The sequence below is a fragment of the Ictalurus punctatus genome, chromosome 7, assembly GCF_001660625.3.
Source record: "Ictalurus punctatus breed USDA103 chromosome 7, Coco_2.0, whole genome shotgun sequence".
NCBI classification, from domain to species: Eukaryota; Metazoa; Chordata; class Actinopteri; order Siluriformes; family Ictaluridae; genus Ictalurus; species Ictalurus punctatus.
In genome coordinates this window covers 5956256-5973133 of record NC_030422.2, presented here as the reverse complement: position 1 = coordinate 5973133, position 16878 = coordinate 5956256, and the positions used below count along the sequence as shown (strand labels likewise).

General features: G+C 43.6%; 1 protein-coding gene and 16 non-coding genes across 17 annotated transcripts in view; 16 read left to right on the top strand and 1 right to left on the bottom strand.

Moving 5' to 3' along the window:
* The window catches only part of LOC108267226 (uncharacterized), a 128960-nt gene that overhangs the window by 95040 nt on the left and 17042 nt on the right, over positions 1-16878 (bottom strand).
* Positions 242-315, top strand: trnat-agu (transfer RNA threonine (anticodon AGU)). Its single transcript has one exon. It is a non-coding gene; the product is annotated as a tRNA-Thr (tRNA).
* trnar-ucu (transfer RNA arginine (anticodon UCU)) lies at positions 589-678 on the top strand. Its single transcript is given in 2 exon segments — positions 589-625; positions 643-678. It is a non-coding gene; the product is annotated as a tRNA-Arg (tRNA).
* trnat-agu (transfer RNA threonine (anticodon AGU)) lies at positions 2225-2298 on the top strand. The gene has a single exon. It is a non-coding gene; the product is annotated as a tRNA-Thr (tRNA).
* trnar-ucu (transfer RNA arginine (anticodon UCU)) lies at positions 2572-2661 on the top strand. The gene is given in 2 exon segments: positions 2572-2608; positions 2626-2661. It is a non-coding gene; the product is annotated as a tRNA-Arg (tRNA).
* On the top strand, positions 4208-4281 carry trnat-agu (transfer RNA threonine (anticodon AGU)). Its single transcript has one exon. It is a non-coding gene; the product is annotated as a tRNA-Thr (tRNA).
* Positions 4555-4644, top strand: trnar-ucu (transfer RNA arginine (anticodon UCU)). The gene is given in 2 exon segments: positions 4555-4591; positions 4609-4644. It is a non-coding gene; the product is annotated as a tRNA-Arg (tRNA).
* On the top strand, positions 6191-6264 carry trnat-agu (transfer RNA threonine (anticodon AGU)). The gene has a single exon. It is a non-coding gene; the product is annotated as a tRNA-Thr (tRNA).
* On the top strand, positions 6538-6627 carry trnar-ucu (transfer RNA arginine (anticodon UCU)). Its single transcript is given in 2 exon segments — positions 6538-6574; positions 6592-6627. It is a non-coding gene; the product is annotated as a tRNA-Arg (tRNA).
* Positions 8174-8247, top strand: trnat-agu (transfer RNA threonine (anticodon AGU)). Its single transcript has one exon. It is a non-coding gene; the product is annotated as a tRNA-Thr (tRNA).
* On the top strand, positions 8521-8610 carry trnar-ucu (transfer RNA arginine (anticodon UCU)). Its single transcript is given in 2 exon segments — positions 8521-8557; positions 8575-8610. It is a non-coding gene; the product is annotated as a tRNA-Arg (tRNA).
* trnat-agu (transfer RNA threonine (anticodon AGU)) lies at positions 10157-10230 on the top strand. The gene has a single exon. It is a non-coding gene; the product is annotated as a tRNA-Thr (tRNA).
* trnar-ucu (transfer RNA arginine (anticodon UCU)) lies at positions 10504-10593 on the top strand. The gene is given in 2 exon segments: positions 10504-10540; positions 10558-10593. It is a non-coding gene; the product is annotated as a tRNA-Arg (tRNA).
* On the top strand, positions 12140-12213 carry trnat-agu (transfer RNA threonine (anticodon AGU)). Its single transcript has one exon. It is a non-coding gene; the product is annotated as a tRNA-Thr (tRNA).
* Positions 12487-12576, top strand: trnar-ucu (transfer RNA arginine (anticodon UCU)). The gene is given in 2 exon segments: positions 12487-12523; positions 12541-12576. It is a non-coding gene; the product is annotated as a tRNA-Arg (tRNA).
* On the top strand, positions 14112-14185 carry trnat-agu (transfer RNA threonine (anticodon AGU)). Its single transcript has one exon. It is a non-coding gene; the product is annotated as a tRNA-Thr (tRNA).
* trnar-ucu (transfer RNA arginine (anticodon UCU)) lies at positions 14443-14532 on the top strand. Its single transcript is given in 2 exon segments — positions 14443-14479; positions 14497-14532. It is a non-coding gene; the product is annotated as a tRNA-Arg (tRNA).

Here is a 16878-nt window from a genome sequence, read left to right as displayed (position 1 = left end):
TGTAGGACGCCTATGTCTAGGCTACTTTAGATGGAGCTAAGCTCTTCAAAGGAAGATCTCCAGGAACAACGTTGGTGGCCACTGGTCTAGGCTGTCTTTTCCTGAACCTGACACTACAGAATGTGCATTGCATATCTGGTTGAGTAGATGCCTTAATATGTCATCTAAGTCTGCATGCCATTAAATCTTAGCTTGACTAAGAGTCGACATTCAGCTTAGGATGGTTTATTCTGAGGTGGGTGGTGCTGTGGCTTAGTTGGTTAAAGTGCCTGTCTAGTAAACAGGAGATCCTGGGTTCAAATCCCAGCAGTACCTGCTGCAGGTCTCTTTTCTTGTTGCAAGAGCCATGCCTACTATCCCTTTGTTACAGGCAAGATAAAACACCAGCAAGCCTAGATTGGTTGAGCCAGAGCTATTTGCTTTCAGACATGTGTTGCAGCATGTAGAGTCTGTGCTATCAACAGTAAAACTCCTGTTTATTAAAGAAGTACAGGAAAGCACAATGCCGTCCCTGAATTTGGAAGGAACCCAGATGAAGTTTCTGCTACTGGACTGAGCAGCTACTGGACTGAGCAGCCCAGTAGCTTTGGCTCTGTGGCGCAATGGATAGCGTGTTGGACTTCTAGGCTCAGTAGTGGAGCAATTCAAAGGTTGTGGGTTCGAGTCCCACCAGAGTCGTCTGCTTTCATGTGGGTGTTGCTTGTTAGATTTTTCTGCGTAGGACGCCTATGTCTAGGCTACTTTAGACGGAGCTAAGTTGCAGCTCTGATTGTTATTCAGGATAGATAAGGCATGATGAGATGTGTGCAATGTGAGTGGGTGTGAAAGAACCAGTTTTTCAGTGTCAATGACCATGAGAGCAGATGCAGCAATAGCCCTTAATCAGGCAGGCATACCTTGTACTGCAGGTTCTATGGATTTGGAAAGATATGCTACCAGGCGATAGCTACCAACATGTTCCTGGGCCCGGACCCCCGCTGCAGTGCTTCCATCATTGGAAGTATACAGGTGGAATGGAGATGAGTAGTCTGGGATTCCCAGAGCCAGGGCTGAGCTTAATGCCTGATAACAGAATGAGTGTTAGAGTCCATTTAAAGAGTTTACTCTACAAGATAAAAAGAGAAGAATAAGAACCGAGAGAGAGAGTGAGGGCGAAAGGCAGGGTGATTAGGACTGCTCAAAACAGCACATGCCATGAACGCAAAACAACTTGCTTCCGGTACATTATGACACAAGCTAGAGACCATCAGAATTGAAACACAGACATCATGCCTGAAATTTATCAGTAGATATATATCTTGACCTATGTTTGTGGTTTATCATAGGTTGAGGATCCTAGCAAGCCTCAAATCAGTGGTAGGAGCGGCATTCAGACACAAACAACATATATGCATCTGTATAGGATGCCTATGTCTAGGCTACTTTAGATTGAGCTAAGCTCCTCAAAGGAAGATGTCCAGGAACAGGGTTGGTGATGACTAGGCTATCTTTTTCTGAATCTGACACCACAGAATGTGCATTGCATGGCTTGGTGAGTGGATGCCTTATATCTGAGAAGAATTCCATGGTGAGGAATCCTGTTGAATATGGCAATTCCCGACTCTCAATCTTAGATATTCCAAACATGTTCCACATGTTTCTACTCATTTGGCCAAAATGAAGCTGAAGCTGTGCTAAATTTAAGTTCCTAAAAATAACATATATGCATCTGCCAAAGCAGCACCTGTGTAGGATGCATATGCCTATTCTAGATTCTCGGCTTTCAACATAAAAACACCTGTGTGATAAACAAGTGTAGGAAAGCATTATGCCCTAGCTGAATTTGGAAGAACCTGAGCTGAAACACCGTGGCGGCCTTTTGGTGTTGGCTCTGCGGTGCAGGGACTAGTGCATTGGACTTCTCGGTTTAGCATTGGAGCAATTCAAAGGTTGTAGGTTCAAGTTCCACAAGAGTCCTTTGCTTTCATGTGGCTGTTTTTTCTCTGTAGGACGCCTATGTCTAGGCTACTTTAGATGGAGCTAAGCTCTTCAAAGGAAGATCTCCAGGAACAACGTTGGTGGCCACTGGTCTAGGCTGTCTTTTCCTGAACCTGACACTACAGAATGTGCATTGCATATCTGGTTGAGTAGATGCCTTAATATGTCATCTAAGTCTGCATGCCATTAAATCTTAGCTTGACTAAGAGTCGACATTCAGCTTAGGATGGTTTATTCTGAGGTGGGTGGTGCTGTGGCTTAGTTGGTTAAAGTGCCTGTCTAGTAAACAGGAGATCCTGGGTTCAAATCCCAGCAGTACCTGCTGCAGGTCTCTTTTCTTGTTGCAAGAGCCATGCCTACTATCCCTTTGTTACAGGCAAGATAAAACACCAGCAAGCCTAGATTGGTTGAGCCAGAGCTATTTGCTTTCAGACATGTGTTGCAGCATGTAGAGTCTGTGCTATCAACAGTAAAACTCCTGTTTATTAAAGAAGTACAGGAAAGCACAATGCCGTCCCTGAATTTGGAAGGAACCCAGATGAAGTTTCTGCTACTGGACTGAGCAGCTACTGGACTGAGCAGCCCAGTAGCTTTGGCTCTGTGGCGCAATGGATAGCGTGTTGGACTTCTAGGCTCAGTAGTGGAGCAATTCAAAGGTTGTGGGTTCGAGTCCCACCAGAGTCGTCTGCTTTCATGTGGGTGTTGCTTGTTAGATTTTTCTGCGTAGGACGCCTATGTCTAGGCTACTTTAGACGGAGCTAAGTTGCAGCTCTGATTGTTATTCAGGATAGATAAGGCATGATGAGATGTGTGCAATGTGAGTGGGTGTGAAAGAACCAGTTTTTCAGTGTCAATGACCATGAGAGCAGATGCAGCAATAGCCCTTAATCAGGCAGGCATACCTTGTACTGCAGGTTCTATGGATTTGGAAAGATATGCTACCAGGCGATAGCTACCAACATGTTCCTGGGCCCGGACCCCCGCTGCAGTGCTTCCATCATTGGAAGTATACAGGTGGAATGGAGATGAGTAGTCTGGGATTCCCAGAGCCAGGGCTGAGCTTAATGCCTGATAACAGAATGAGTGTTAGAGTCCATTTAAAGAGTTTACTCTACAAGATAAAAAGAGAAGAATAAGAACCGAGAGAGAGAGTGAGGGCGAAAGGCAGGGTGATTAGGACTGCTCAAAACAGCACATGCCATGAACGCAAAACAACTTGGTTCCGGTACATTATGACACAAGCTAGAGACCATCAGAATTGAAACACAGACATCATGCCTGAAATTTATCAGTAGATATATATCTTGACCTATGTTTGTGGTTTATCATAGGTTGAGGATCCTAGCAAGCCTCAAATCAGTGGTAGGAGCGGCATTCAGACACAAACAACATATATGCATCTGTATAGGATGCCTATGTCTAGGCTACTTTAGATTGAGCTAAGCTCCTCAAAGGAAGATGTCCAGGAACAGGGTTGGTGATGACTAGGCTATCTTTTTCTGAATCTGACACCACAGAATGTGCATTGCATGGCTTGGTGAGTGGATGCCTTATATCTGAGAAGAATTCCATGGTGAGGAATCCTGTTGAATATGGCAATTCCCGACTCTCAATCTTAGATATTCCAAACATGTTCCACATGTTTCTACTCATTTGGCCAAAATGAAGCTGAAGCTGTGCTAAATTTAAATTCCTAAAAATAACATATATGCATCTGCCAAAGCAGCACCTGTGTAGGATGCATATGCCTATTCTAGATTCTCGGCTTTCAACATAAAAACACCTGTGTGATAAACAAGTGTAGGAAAGCATTATGCCCTAGCTGAATTTGGAAGAACCTGAGCTGAAACACCGTGGCGGCCTTTTGGTGTTGGCTCTGCGGTGCAGGGACTAGTGCATTGGACTTCTCGGTTTAGCATTGGAGCAATTCAAAGGTTGTAGGTTCAAGTTCCACAAGAGTCCTTTGCTTTCATGTGGCTGTTTTTTCTCTGTAGGACGCCTATGTCTAGGCTACTTTAGATGGAGCTAAGCTCTTCAAAGGAAGATCTCCAGGAACAACGTTGGTGGCCACTGGTCTAGGCTGTCTTTTCCTGAACCTGACACTACAGAATGTGCATTGCATATCTGGTTGAGTAGATGCCTTAATATGTCATCTAAGTCTGCATGCCATTAAATCTTAGCTTGACTAAGAGTCGACATTCAGCTTAGGATGGTTTATTCTGAGGTGGTTGGTGCTGTGGCTTAGTTGGTTAAAGTGCCTGTCTAGTAAACAGGAGATCCTGGGTTCAAATCCCAGCAGTACCTGCTGCAGGTCTCTTTTCTTGTTGCAAGAGCCATGCCTACTATCCCTTTGTTACAGGCAAGATAAAACACCAGCAAGCCTAGATTGGTTGAGCCAGAGCTATTTGCTTTCAGACATGTGTTGCAGCATGTAGAGTCTGTGCTATCAACAGTAAAACTCCTGTTTATTAAAGAAGTACAGGAAAGCACAATGCCGTCCCTGAATTTGGAAGGAACCCAGATGAAGTTTCTGCTACTGGACTGAGCAGCTACTGGACTGAGCAGCCCAGTAGCTTTGGCTCTGTGGCGCAATGGATAGCGTGTTGGACTTCTAGGCTCAGTAGTGGAGCAATTCAAAGGTTGTGGGTTCGAGTCCCACCAGAGTCGTCTGCTTTCATGTGGGTGTTGCTTGTTAGATTTTTCTGCGTAGGACGCCTATGTCTAGGCTACTTTAGACGGAGCTAAGTTGCAGCTCTGATTGTTATTCAGGATAGATAAGGCATGATGAGACGTGTGCAATGTGAGTGGGTGTGAAAGAACCAGTTTTTCAGTGTCAATGACCATGAGAGCAGATGCAGCAATAGCCCTTAATCAGGCAGGCATACCTTGTACTGCAGGTTCTATGGATTTGGAAAGATATGCTACCAGGCGATAGCTACCAACATGTTCCTGGGCCCGGACCCCCGCTGCAGTGCTTCCATCCTTGGAAGTATACAGGTGGAATGGAGATGAGTAGTCTGGGATTCCCAGAGCCAGGGCTGAGCTTAATGCCTGATAACAGAATGAGTGTTAGAGTCCATTTAAAGAGTTTACTCTACAAGATAAAAAGAGAAGAATAAGAACCGAGAGAGAGAGTGAGGGCGAAAGGCAGGGTGATTAGGACTGCTCAAAACAGCACATGCCATGAACGCAAAACAACTTGCTTCCGGTACATTATGACACAAGCTAGAGACCATCAGAATTGAAACACAGACATCATGCCTGAAATTTATCAGTAGATATATATCTTGACCTATGTTTGTGGTTTATCATAGGTTGAGGATCCTAGCAAGCCTCAAATCAGTGGTAGGAGCGGCATTCAGACACAAACAGCATATATGCATCTGTATAGGATGCCTATGTCTAGGCTACTTTAGATTGAGCTAAGCTCCTCAAAGGAAGATGTCCAGGAACAGGGTTGGTGATGACTAGGCTATCTTTTTCTGAATCTGACACCACAGAATGTGCATTGCATGGCTTGGTGAGTGGATGCCTTATATCTGAGAAGAATTCCATGGTGAGGAATCCTGTTGAATATGGCAATTCCCGACTCTCAATCTTAGATATTCCAAACATGTTCCACATGTTTCTACTCATTTGGCCAAAATGAAGCTGAAGCTGTGCTAAATTTAAGTTCCTAAAAATAACATATATGCATCTGCCAAAGCAGCATCTGTGTAGGATGCATATGCCTATTCTAGATTCTCGGCTTTCAACATAAAAACACCTGTGTGATAAACAAGTGTAGGAAAGCATTATGCCCTAGCTGAATTTGGAAGAACCTGAGCTGAAACACCGTGGCGGCCTTTTGGTGTTGGCTCTGCGGTGCAGGGACTAGTGCATTGGACTTCTCGGTTTAGCATTGGAGCAATTCAAAGGTTGTAGGTTCAAGTTCCACAAGAGTCCTTTGCTTTCATGTGGCTGTTTTTTCTCTGTAGGACGCCTATGTCTAGGCTACTTTAGATGGAGCTAAGCTCTTCAAAGGAAGATCTCCAGGAACAACGTTGGTGGCCACTGGTCTAGGCTGTCTTTTCCTGAACCTGACACTACAGAATGTGCATTGCATATCTGGTTGAGTAGATGCCTTAATATGTCATCTAAGTCTGCATGCCATTAAATCTTAGCTTGACTAAGAGTCGACATTCAGTTTAGGAAGGTTTATTCTGAGGTGGGTGGTGCTGTGGCTTAGTTGGTTAAAGTGCCTGTCTAGTAAACAGGAGATCCTGGGTTCAAATCCCAGCAGTACCTGCTGCAGGTCTCTTTTCTTGTTGCAAGAGCCATGCCTACTATCCCTTTGTTACAGGCAAGATAAAACACCAGCAAGCCTAGATTGGTTGAGCCAGAGCTATTTGCTTTCAGACATGTGTTGCAGCATGTAGAGTCTGTGCTATCAACAGTAAAACTCCTGTTTATTAAAGAAGTACAGGAAAGCACAATGCCGTCCCTGAATTTGGAAGGAACCCAGATGAAGTTTCTGCTACTGGACTGAGCAGCTACTGGACTGAGCAGCCCAGTAGCTTTGGCTCTGTGGCGCAATGGATAGCGTGTTGGACTTCTAGGCTCAGTAGTGGAGCAATTCAAAGGTTGTGGGTTCGAGTCCCACCAGAGTCGTCTGCTTTCATGTGGGTGTTGCTTGTTAGATTTTTCTGCGTAGGACGCCTATGTCTAGGCTACTTTAGACGGAGCTAAGTTGCAGCTCTGATTGTTATTCAGGATAGATAAGGCATGATGAGATGTGTGCAATGTGAGTGGGTGTGAAAGAACCAGTTTTTCAGTGTCAATGACCATGAGAGCAGATGCAGCAATAGCCCTTAATCAGGCAGGCATACCTTGTACTGCAGGTTCTATGGATTTGGAAAGATATGCTACCAGGCGATAGCTACCAACATGTTCCTGGGCCCGGACCCCCGCTGCAGTGCTTCCATCCTTGGAAGTATACAGGTGGAATGGAGATGAGTAGTCTGGGATTCCCAGAGCCAGGGCTGAGCTTAATGCCTGATAACAGAATGAGTGTTAGAGTCCATTTAAAGAGTTTACTCTACAAGATAAAAAGAGAAGAATAAGAACCGAGAGAGAGAGTGAGGGCGAAAGGCAGGGTGATTAGGACTGCTCAAAACAGCACATGCCATGAACGCAAAACAACTTGCTTCCGGTACATTATGACACAAGCTAGAGACCATCAGAATTGAAACACAGACATCATGCCTGAAATTTATCAGTAGATATATATCTTGACCTATGTTTGTGGTTTATCATAGGTTGAGGATCCTAGCAAGCCTCAAATCAGTGGTAGGAGCGGCATTCAGACACAAACAGCATATATGCATCTGTATAGGATGCCTATGTCTAGGCTACTTTAGATTGAGCTAAGCTCCTCAAAGGAAGATGTCCAGGAACAGGGTTGGTGATGACTAGGCTATCTTTTTCTGAATCTGACACCACAGAATGTGCATTGCATGGCTTGGTGAGTGGATGCCTTATATCTGAGAAGAATTCCATGGTGAGGAATCCTGTTGAATATGGCAATTCCCGACTCTCAATCTTAGATATTCCAAACATGTTCCACATGTTTCTACTCATTTGGCCAAAATGAAGCTGAAGCTGTGCTAAATTTAAGTTCCTAAAAATAACATATATGCATCTGCCAAAGCAGCACCTGTGTAGGATGCATATGCCTATTCTAGATTCTCGGCTTTCAACATAAAAACACCTGTGTGATAAACAAGTGTAGGAAAGCATTATGCCCTAGCTGAATTTGGAAGAACCTGAGCTGAAACACCGTGGCGGCCTTTTGGTGTTGGCTCTGCGGTGCAGGGACTAGTGCATTGGACTTCTCGGTTTAGCATTGGAGCAATTCAAAGGTTGTAGGTTCAAGTTCCACAAGAGTCCTTTGCTTTCATGTGGCTGTTTTTTCTCTGTAGGACGCCTATGTCTAGGCTACTTTAGATGGAGCTAAGCTCTTCAAAGGAAGATCTCCAGGAACAACGTTGGTGGCCACTGGTCTAGGCTGTCTTTTCCTGAACCTGACACTACAGAATGTGCATTGCATATCTGGTTGAGTAGATGCCTTAATATGTCATCTAAGTCTGCATGCCATTAAATCTTAGCTTGACTAAGAGTCGACATTCAGCTTAGGATGGTTTATTCTGAGGTGGGTGGTGCTGTGGCTTAGTTGGTTAAAGTGCCTGTCTAGTAAACAGGAGATCCTGGGTTCAAATCCCAGCAGTACCTGCTGCAGGTCTCTTTTCTTGTTGCAAGAGCCATGCCTACTATCCCCTTGTTACAGGCAAGATAAAACACCAGCAAGCCTAGATTGGTTGAGCCAGAGCTATTTGCTTTCAGACATGTGTTGCAGCATGTAGAGTCTGTGCTATCAACAGTAAAACTCCTGCTTATTAAAGAAGTACAGGAAAGCACAATGCCGTCCCTGAATTTGGAAGGAACCCAGATGAAGTTTCTGCTACTGGACTGAGCAGCTACTGGACTGAGCAGCCCAGTAGCTTTGGCTCTGTGGCGCAATGGATAGCGTGTTGGACTTCTAGGCTCAGTAGTGGAGCAATTCAAAGGTTGTGGGTTCGAGTCCCACCAGAGTCGTCTGCTTTCATGTGGGTGTTGCTTGTTAGATTTTTCTGCGTAGGACGCCTATGTCTAGGCTACTTTAGACGGAGCTAAGTTGCAGCTCTGATTGTTATTCAGGATAGATAAGGCATGATGAGATGTGTGCAATGTGAGTGGGTGTGAAAGAACCAGTTTTTCAGTGTCAATGACCATGAGAGCAGATGCAGCAATAGCCCTTAATCAGGCAGGCATACCTTGTACTGCAGGTTCTATGGATTTGGAAAGATATGCTACCAGGCGATAGCTACCAACATGTTCCTGGGCCCGGACCCCCGCTGCAGTGCTTCCATCATTGGAAGTATACAGGTGGAATGGAGATGAGTAGTCTGGGATTCCCAGAGCCAGGGCTGAGCTTAATGCCTGATAACAGAATGAGTGTTAGAGTCCATTTAAAGAGTTTACTCTACAAGATAAAAAGAGAAGAATAAGAACCGAGAGAGAGAGTGAGGGCGAAAGGCAGGGTGATTAGGACTGCTCAAAACAGCACATGCCATGAACGCAAAACAACTTGCTTCCGGTACATTATGACACAAGCTAGAGACCATCAGAATTGAAACACAGACATCATGCCTGAAATTTATCAGTAGATATATATCTTGACCTATGTTTGTGGTTTATCATAGGTTGAGGATCCTAGCAAGCCTCAAATCAGTGGTAGGAGCGGCATTCAGACACAAACAACATATATGCATCTGTATAGGATGCCTATGTCTAGGCTACTTTAGATTGAGCTAAGCTCCTCAAAGGAAGATGTCCAGGAACAGGGTTGGTGATGACTAGGCTATCTTTTTCTGAATCTGACACCACAGAATGTGCATTGCATGGCTTGGTGAGTGGATGCCTTATATCTGAGAAGAATTCCATGGTGAGGAATCCTGTTGAATATGGCAATTCCCGACTCTCAATCTTAGATATTCCAAACATGTTCCACATGTTTCTACTCATTTGGCCAAAATGAAGCTGAAGCTGTGCTAAATTTAAGTTCCTAAAAATAACATATATGCATCTGCCAAAGCAGCACCTGTGTAGGATGCATATGCCTATTCTAGATTCTCGGCTTTCAACATAAAAACACCTGTGTGATAAACAAGTGTAGGAAAGCATTATGCCCTAGCTGAATTTGGAAGAACCTGAGCTGAAACACCGTGGCGGCCTTTTGGTGTTGGCTCTGCGGTGCAGGGACTAGTGCATTGGACTTCTCGGTTTAGCATTGGAGCAATTCAAAGGTTGTAGGTTCAAGTTCCACAAGAGTCCTTTGCTTTCATGTGGCTGTTTTTTCTCTGTAGGACGCCTATGTCTAGGCTACTTTAGATGGAGCTAAGCTCTTCAAAGGAAGATCTCCAGGAACAACGTTGGTGGCCACTGGTCTAGGCTGTCTTTTCCTGAACCTGACACTACAGAATGTGCATTGCATATCTGGTTGAGTAGATGCCTTAATATGTCATCTAAGTCTGCATGCCATTAAATCTTAGCTTGACTAAGAGTCGACATTCAGCTTAGGATGGTTTATTCTGAGGTGGGTGGTGCTGTGGCTTAGTTGGTTAAAGTGCCTGTCTAGTAAACAGGAGATCCTGGGTTCAAATCCCAGCAGTACCTGCTGCAGGTCTCTTTTCTTGTTGCAAGAGCCATGCCTACTATCCCTTTGTTACAGGCAAGATAAAACACCAGCAAGCCTAGATTGGTTGAGCCAGAGCTATTTGCTTTCAGACATGTGTTGCAGCATGTAGAGTCTGTGCTATCAACAGTAAAACTCCTGTTTATTAAAGAAGTACAGGAAAGCACAATGCCGTCCCTGAATTTGGAAGGAACCCAGATGAAGTTTCTGCTACTGGACTGAGCAGCTACTGGACTGAGCAGCCCAGTAGCTTTGGCTCTGTGGCGCAATGGATAGCGTGTTGGACTTCTAGGCTCAGTAGTGGAGCAATTCAAAGGTTGTGGGTTCGAGTCCCACCAGAGTCGTCTGCTTTCATGTGGGTGTTGCTTGTTAGATTTTTCTGCGTAGGACGCCTATGTCTAGGCTACTTTAGACGGAGCTAAGTTGCAGCTCTGATTGTTATTCAGGATAGATAAGGCATGATGAGACGTGTGCAATGTGAGTGGGTGTGAAAGAACCAGTTTTTCAGTGTCAATGACCATGAGAGCAGATGCAGCAATAGCCCTTAATCAGGCAGGCATACCTTGTACTGCAGGTTCTATGGATTTGGAAAGATATGCTACCAGGCGATAGCTACCAACATGTTCCTGGGCCCGGACCCCCGCTGCAGTGCTTCCATCATTGGAAGTATACAGGTGGAATGGAGATGAGTAGTCTGGGATTCCCAGAGCCAGGGCTGAGCTTAATGCCTGATAACAGAATGAGTGTTAGAGTCCATTTAAAGAGTTTACTCTACAAGATAAAAAGAGAAGAATAAGAACCGAGAGAGAGAGTGAGGGCGAAAGGCAGGGTGATTAGGACTGCTCAAAACAGCACATGCCATGAACGCAAAACAACTTGCTTCCGGTACATTATGACACAAGCTAGAGACCATCAGAATTGAAACACAGACATCATGCCTGAAATTTATCAGTAGATATATATCTTGACCTATGTTTGTGGTTTATCATAGGTTGAGGATCCTAGCAAGCCTCAAATCAGTGGTAGGAGCGGCATTCAGACACAAACAACATATATGCATCTGTATAGGATGCCTATGTCTAGGCTACTTTAGATTGAGCTAAGCTCCTCAAAGGAAGATGTCCAGGAACAGGGTTGGTGATGACTAGGCTATCTTTTTCTGAATCTGACACCACAGAATGTGCATTGCATGGCTTGGTGAGTGGATGCCTTATATCTGAGAAGAATTCCATGGTGAGGAATCCTGTTGAATATGGCAATTCCCGACTCTCAATCTTAGATATTCCAAACATGTTCCACATGTTTCTACTCATTTGGCCAAAATGAAGCTGAAGCTGTGCTAAATTTAAGTTCCTAAAAATAACATATATGCATCTGCCAAAGCAGCACCTGTGTAGGATGCATATGCCTATTCTAGATTCTCGGCTTTCAACATAAAAACACCTGTGTGATAAACAAGTGTAGGAAAGCATTATGCCCTAGCTGAATTTGGAAGAACCTGAGCTGAAACACCGTGGCGGCCTTTTGGTGTTGGCTCTGCGGTGCAGGGACTAGTGCATTGGACTTCTCGGTTTAGCATTGGAGCAATTCAAAGGTTGTAGGTTCAAGTTCCACAAGAGTCCTTTGCTTTCATGTGGCTGTTTTTTCTCTGTAGGACGCCTATGTCTAGGCTACTTTAGATGGAGCTAAGCTCTTCAAAGGAAGATCTCCAGGAACAACGTTGGTGGCCACTGGTCTAGGCTGTCTTTTCCTGAACCTGACACTACAGAATGTGCATTGCATATCTGGTTGAGTAGATGCCTTAATATGTCATCTAAGTCTGCATGCCATTAAATCTTAGCTTGACTAAGAGTCGACATTCAGCTTAGGATGGTTTATTCTGAGGTGGGTGGTGCTGTGGCTTAGTTGGTTAAAGTGCCTGTCTAGTAAACAGGAGATCCTGGGTTCAAATCCCAGCAGTACCTGCTGCAGGTCTCTTTTCTTGTTGCAAGAGCCATGCCTACTATCCCTTTGTTACAGGCAAGATAAAACACCAGCAAGCCTAGATTGGTTGAGCCAGAGCTATTTGCTTTCAGACATGTGTTGCAGCATGTAGAGTCTGTGCTATCAACAGTAAAACTCCTGTTTATTAAAGAAGTACAGGAAAGCACAATGCCGTCCCTGAATTTGGAAGGAACCCAGATGAAGTTTCTGCTACTGGACTGAGCAGCTACTGGACTGAGTAGCCCAGTAGCTTTGGCTCTGTGGCGCAATGGATAGCGTGTTGGACTTCTAGGCTCAGTAGTGGAGCAATTCAAAGGTTGTGGGTTCGAGTCCCACCAGAGTCGTCTGCTTTCATGTGGGTGTTGCTTGTTAGATTTTTCTGCGTAGGACGCCTATGTCTAGGCTACTTTAGACGGAGCTAAGTTGCAGCTCTGATTGTTATTCAGGATAGATAAGGCATGATGAGACGTGTGCAATGTGAGTGGGTGTGAAAGAACCAGTTTTTCAGTGTCAATGACCATGAGAGCAGATGCAGCAATAGCCCTTAATCAGGCAGGCATACCTTGTACTGCAGGTTCTAAAGATTTGGAAAGATATGCTACCAGGCGATAGCTACCAACATGTTCCTGGGCCCGGACCCCCGCTGCAGTGCTTCCATCCTTGGAAGTATACAGGTGGAATGGAGATGAGTAGTCTGGGATTCCCAGAGCCAGGGCTGAGCTTAATGCCTGATAACAGAATGAGTGTTAGAGTCCATTTAAAGAGTTTACTCTACAAGATAAAAAGAGAAGAATAAGAACCGAGAGAGAGAGTGAGGGCGAAAGGCAGGGTGATTAGGACTGCTCAAAACAGCACATGCCATGAACGCAAAACAACTTGCTTCCGGTACATTATGACACAAGCTAGAGACCATCAGAATTGAAACACAGACATCATGCCTGAAATTTATCAGTAGATATATATCTTGACCTATGTTTGTGGTTTATCATAGGTTGAGGATCCTAGCAAGCCTCAAATCAGTGGTAGGAGCGGCATTCAGACACAAACAACATATATGCATCTGTATAGGATGCCTATGTCTAGGCTACTTTAGATTGAGCTAAGCTCCTCAAAGGAAGATGTCTAGGAACAGGGTTGGTGATGACTAGGCTATCTTTTTCTGAATCGGACACCACAGAATGTGCATTGCATGGCTTGGTGAGTGGATGCCTTATATCTGAGAAGAATTCCATGGTGAGGAATCCTGTTGAATATGGCAATTCCCGACTCTCAATCTTAGATATTCCAAACATGTTCCACATGTTTCTACTCATTTGGCCAAAATGAAGCTGAAGCTGTGCTAAATTTAAGTTCCTAAAAATAACATATATGCATCTGCCAAAGCAGCACCTGTGTAGGATGCATATGCCTATTCTAGATTCTCGGCTTTCAACATAAAAACACCTGTGTGATAAACAAGTGTAGGAAAGCATTATGCCCTAGCTGAATTTGGAAGAACCTGAGCTGAAACACCGTGGCGGCCTTTTGGTGTTGGCTCTGCGGTGCAGGGACTAGTGCATTGGACTTCTCGGTTTAGCATTGGAGCAATTCAAAGGTTGTAGGTTCAAGTTCCACAAGAGTCCTTTGCTTTCATGTGGCTGTTTTTTCTCTGTAGGACGCCTATGTCTAGGCTACTTTAGATGGAGCTAAGCTCTTCAAAGGAAGATCTCCAGGAACAACGTTGGTGGCCACTGGTCTAGGCTGTCTTTTCCTGAACCTGACACTACAGAATGTGCATTGCATATCTAAGTCATCTATGTCATCTAAGTCTGCATGCCATTAAATCTTAGCTTGACTAAGAGTCGACATTCAGTTTAGGAAGGTTTATTCTGAGGTGGGTGGTGCTGTGGCTTAGTTGGTTAAAATGCCTGTCTAGTAAACAGGAGATCCTGGGTTCAAATCCCAGCAGTACCTGCTGCAGGTCTCTTTTCTTGTTGCAAGAGCCAAGCCTACTATCCCTTTGTTACAGGCAAGATAAAACACCAGCAAGCCTAGATTGGTTGAGCCAGAGCTATTTGCTTTCAGACATGTGTTGCAGCATGTAGAGTCTGTGCTATCAACAGTAAAACTCCTGTTTATTAAAGAAGTACAGGAAAGCACAATGCCGTCCCTGAATTTGGAAGGAACCCAGATGAAGTTTCTGCTACTGGACTGAGCAGCCCAGTAGCTTTGGCTCTGTGGCGCAATGGATAGCGTGTTGGACTTCTAGGCTCAGTAGTGGAGCCATTCAAAGGTTGTGGGTTTGAGTCCCACCAGAGTTGTCTGCTTTCATGTGGGTGTTGCTTGTTAGATTTTTCTGCGTAGGACGCCTATGTCTAAGCTACTTTATACAGACCTAAGTTTTTCAAAGGAAGATCTCCTGGAACAACGTTGGTGCCCACTGGTCTAGGCTATCTTTTTCTGAACCTGACACTACAGAATGTGCATTGCATATCTGGTTGAGTAGATGCTTTAATATATCATCTCTGTTCATGTCTTTGGTGTGGTGGCTTAGTTGGTTAAAGTGCTTGTTTTGCAAATAGGAGATCCTGGGTTCAAATTCCAGCAGTACCTGTTGCAGGTCTCTTTTCTTGTTGCAAGAGCCATACCTTCCATTCCTGTTTTACAGGCAAGATTAAACACCAGCAAGCCTAGATTGGTTGAGCCAGAGCTATTTTCTTTCAGACATGTGTTTCATGTAGATTCTGTGCTATCAACCGGAAAACACATGTTTAATAAACAAGCACAATGCCCTCCCTGAATTTGGAAGAACTAACTTACCCTGAACCAAGCCACCATATCCGTCAGAGTTATTGACTCGTTAAGCCTGACTTTTCACAAACTGATCAACTTGCACTCTTCTATAGTTGTTTCACTTTAACTGAATTACCTCCTTATATGTTTGCTAATCCTCAGGTACAAGAATGCTGCAAGAAACTGTGTCCACTCTAACTGTCTAGGCCCAATTGGTAGGAAGACGACTGTGAGTGTGCATCTGTGCAATTCCAAAAGCTAGCCTTCACTCACCACATACATCAGTTAGACTTGGGCACCCATGACCATGTCACCGATTCAACGGTTGTCCTTCCTTACACCACTTATGGTAGGTACAAATTACTGCATATCAGGAACACCATACAAGACCTGCTGTTTTGGAGATGCTCTGACCCAGTCATCTAACCCAGTGGTTTTAAAAGTGGGGGCCGCCAGGGGAGGCCCGGGGGTGCCTCAACAATTTGGTGTGAAAAATAAATAAATTCATGATTTTCTCTTTCTCACTCTCAGACAACCACACACACACACACACACACACACACACACACACACACACACACACACACACACACACACACACACACACACACACACACACACACACATATATATATATATATATATATATATATATATATATATATATATATATATATATATATATATATATATATATATATATTCCATCAGGGTTTTTGAACACACTTTGAATATTTACTGTCACTGTGTTAGCTGACTCCCAGCTGGCGCAGTAATAAACTGCCGAGTGACTTTTCTTCAAGCTTGCAATCTTCAGATCATAATTATCATACTGTATCCTCACATCAAAGTCTTTTGCATCATCATGGTTATCACGGATAACTGAGCTATCTCTTTTGACATATAGGATCCTTGTGAGAGCTTCACCTTCTTTCTTTTGGTACCAGTGGACATAACTGCCAGAGGATAATCCGGTCACTTTGCAGTTGATAGGTACAGTTTTGCCTTCATCTTTTGTCACAGAGAGATCTTTTTGCTCCAGTGTCACTCCCAGAACAGGTTCTGTTGGAAAAAAAAAAGGAAAAAAAAAAAAAACATTAAAAAAAACCCACTAATCTGTAAAACAATTCTGGTATTTTCTTTTCTGTTTTTTTCTACTTTCTTTCTCTTTTTATATTTGTCATACATTTGTTATATTATACTTACCTGTGACCAAAGAGAAGAGAAGAGCATATATGCTTATAGACATTTTGATTTGGTTGTAAAATAAAATGTGCGCTGCATTTAGAATATGAATCTAATTTATAAAATAATGATGTCATTTCCTGGGGTGGGGATTGGCCACCTTGTCAGCCAGCATTAACCCAGATTTGGTGTATTTGTTAATTCTCATTATTATTACTGAACATAAAATCAATACTAACAATAATGCTATATTCATAGTAGTTCTAGGAATAAATTGAATATTTAGCTCTTAAGTTCTGTTTATTATGCTTGGAATGAGTTTCCCATTCATTTAGACCACTTAATTATGATTTTATTTGTAGGTTTCAAAACTTCATTTTAATCATGCTTCTTTGGGGTTTTGAGTTTACTTTGGTCTCATTCACTATGAAGATGAAGAAGCCTTTATTTGTTCCATATACATAACAGACAGTGAAATTCTTTTCTTTGCATATCCTGACTGTTCACAAACTGAGCTACTTAAGCTTTTCTATAATTGCTCCACATTAGCTGAACTAACTCCTTATAAATTTGCTAATCCTCAGGTACAGGAACACTGCAAGACAGAGTGTCAGCTCTCTAACTGCAGCAGTAGGAAGAAGACAGTGCATGTGCATCTGCCTACTTCAGCAGTGTTTGCAAATTTGTTT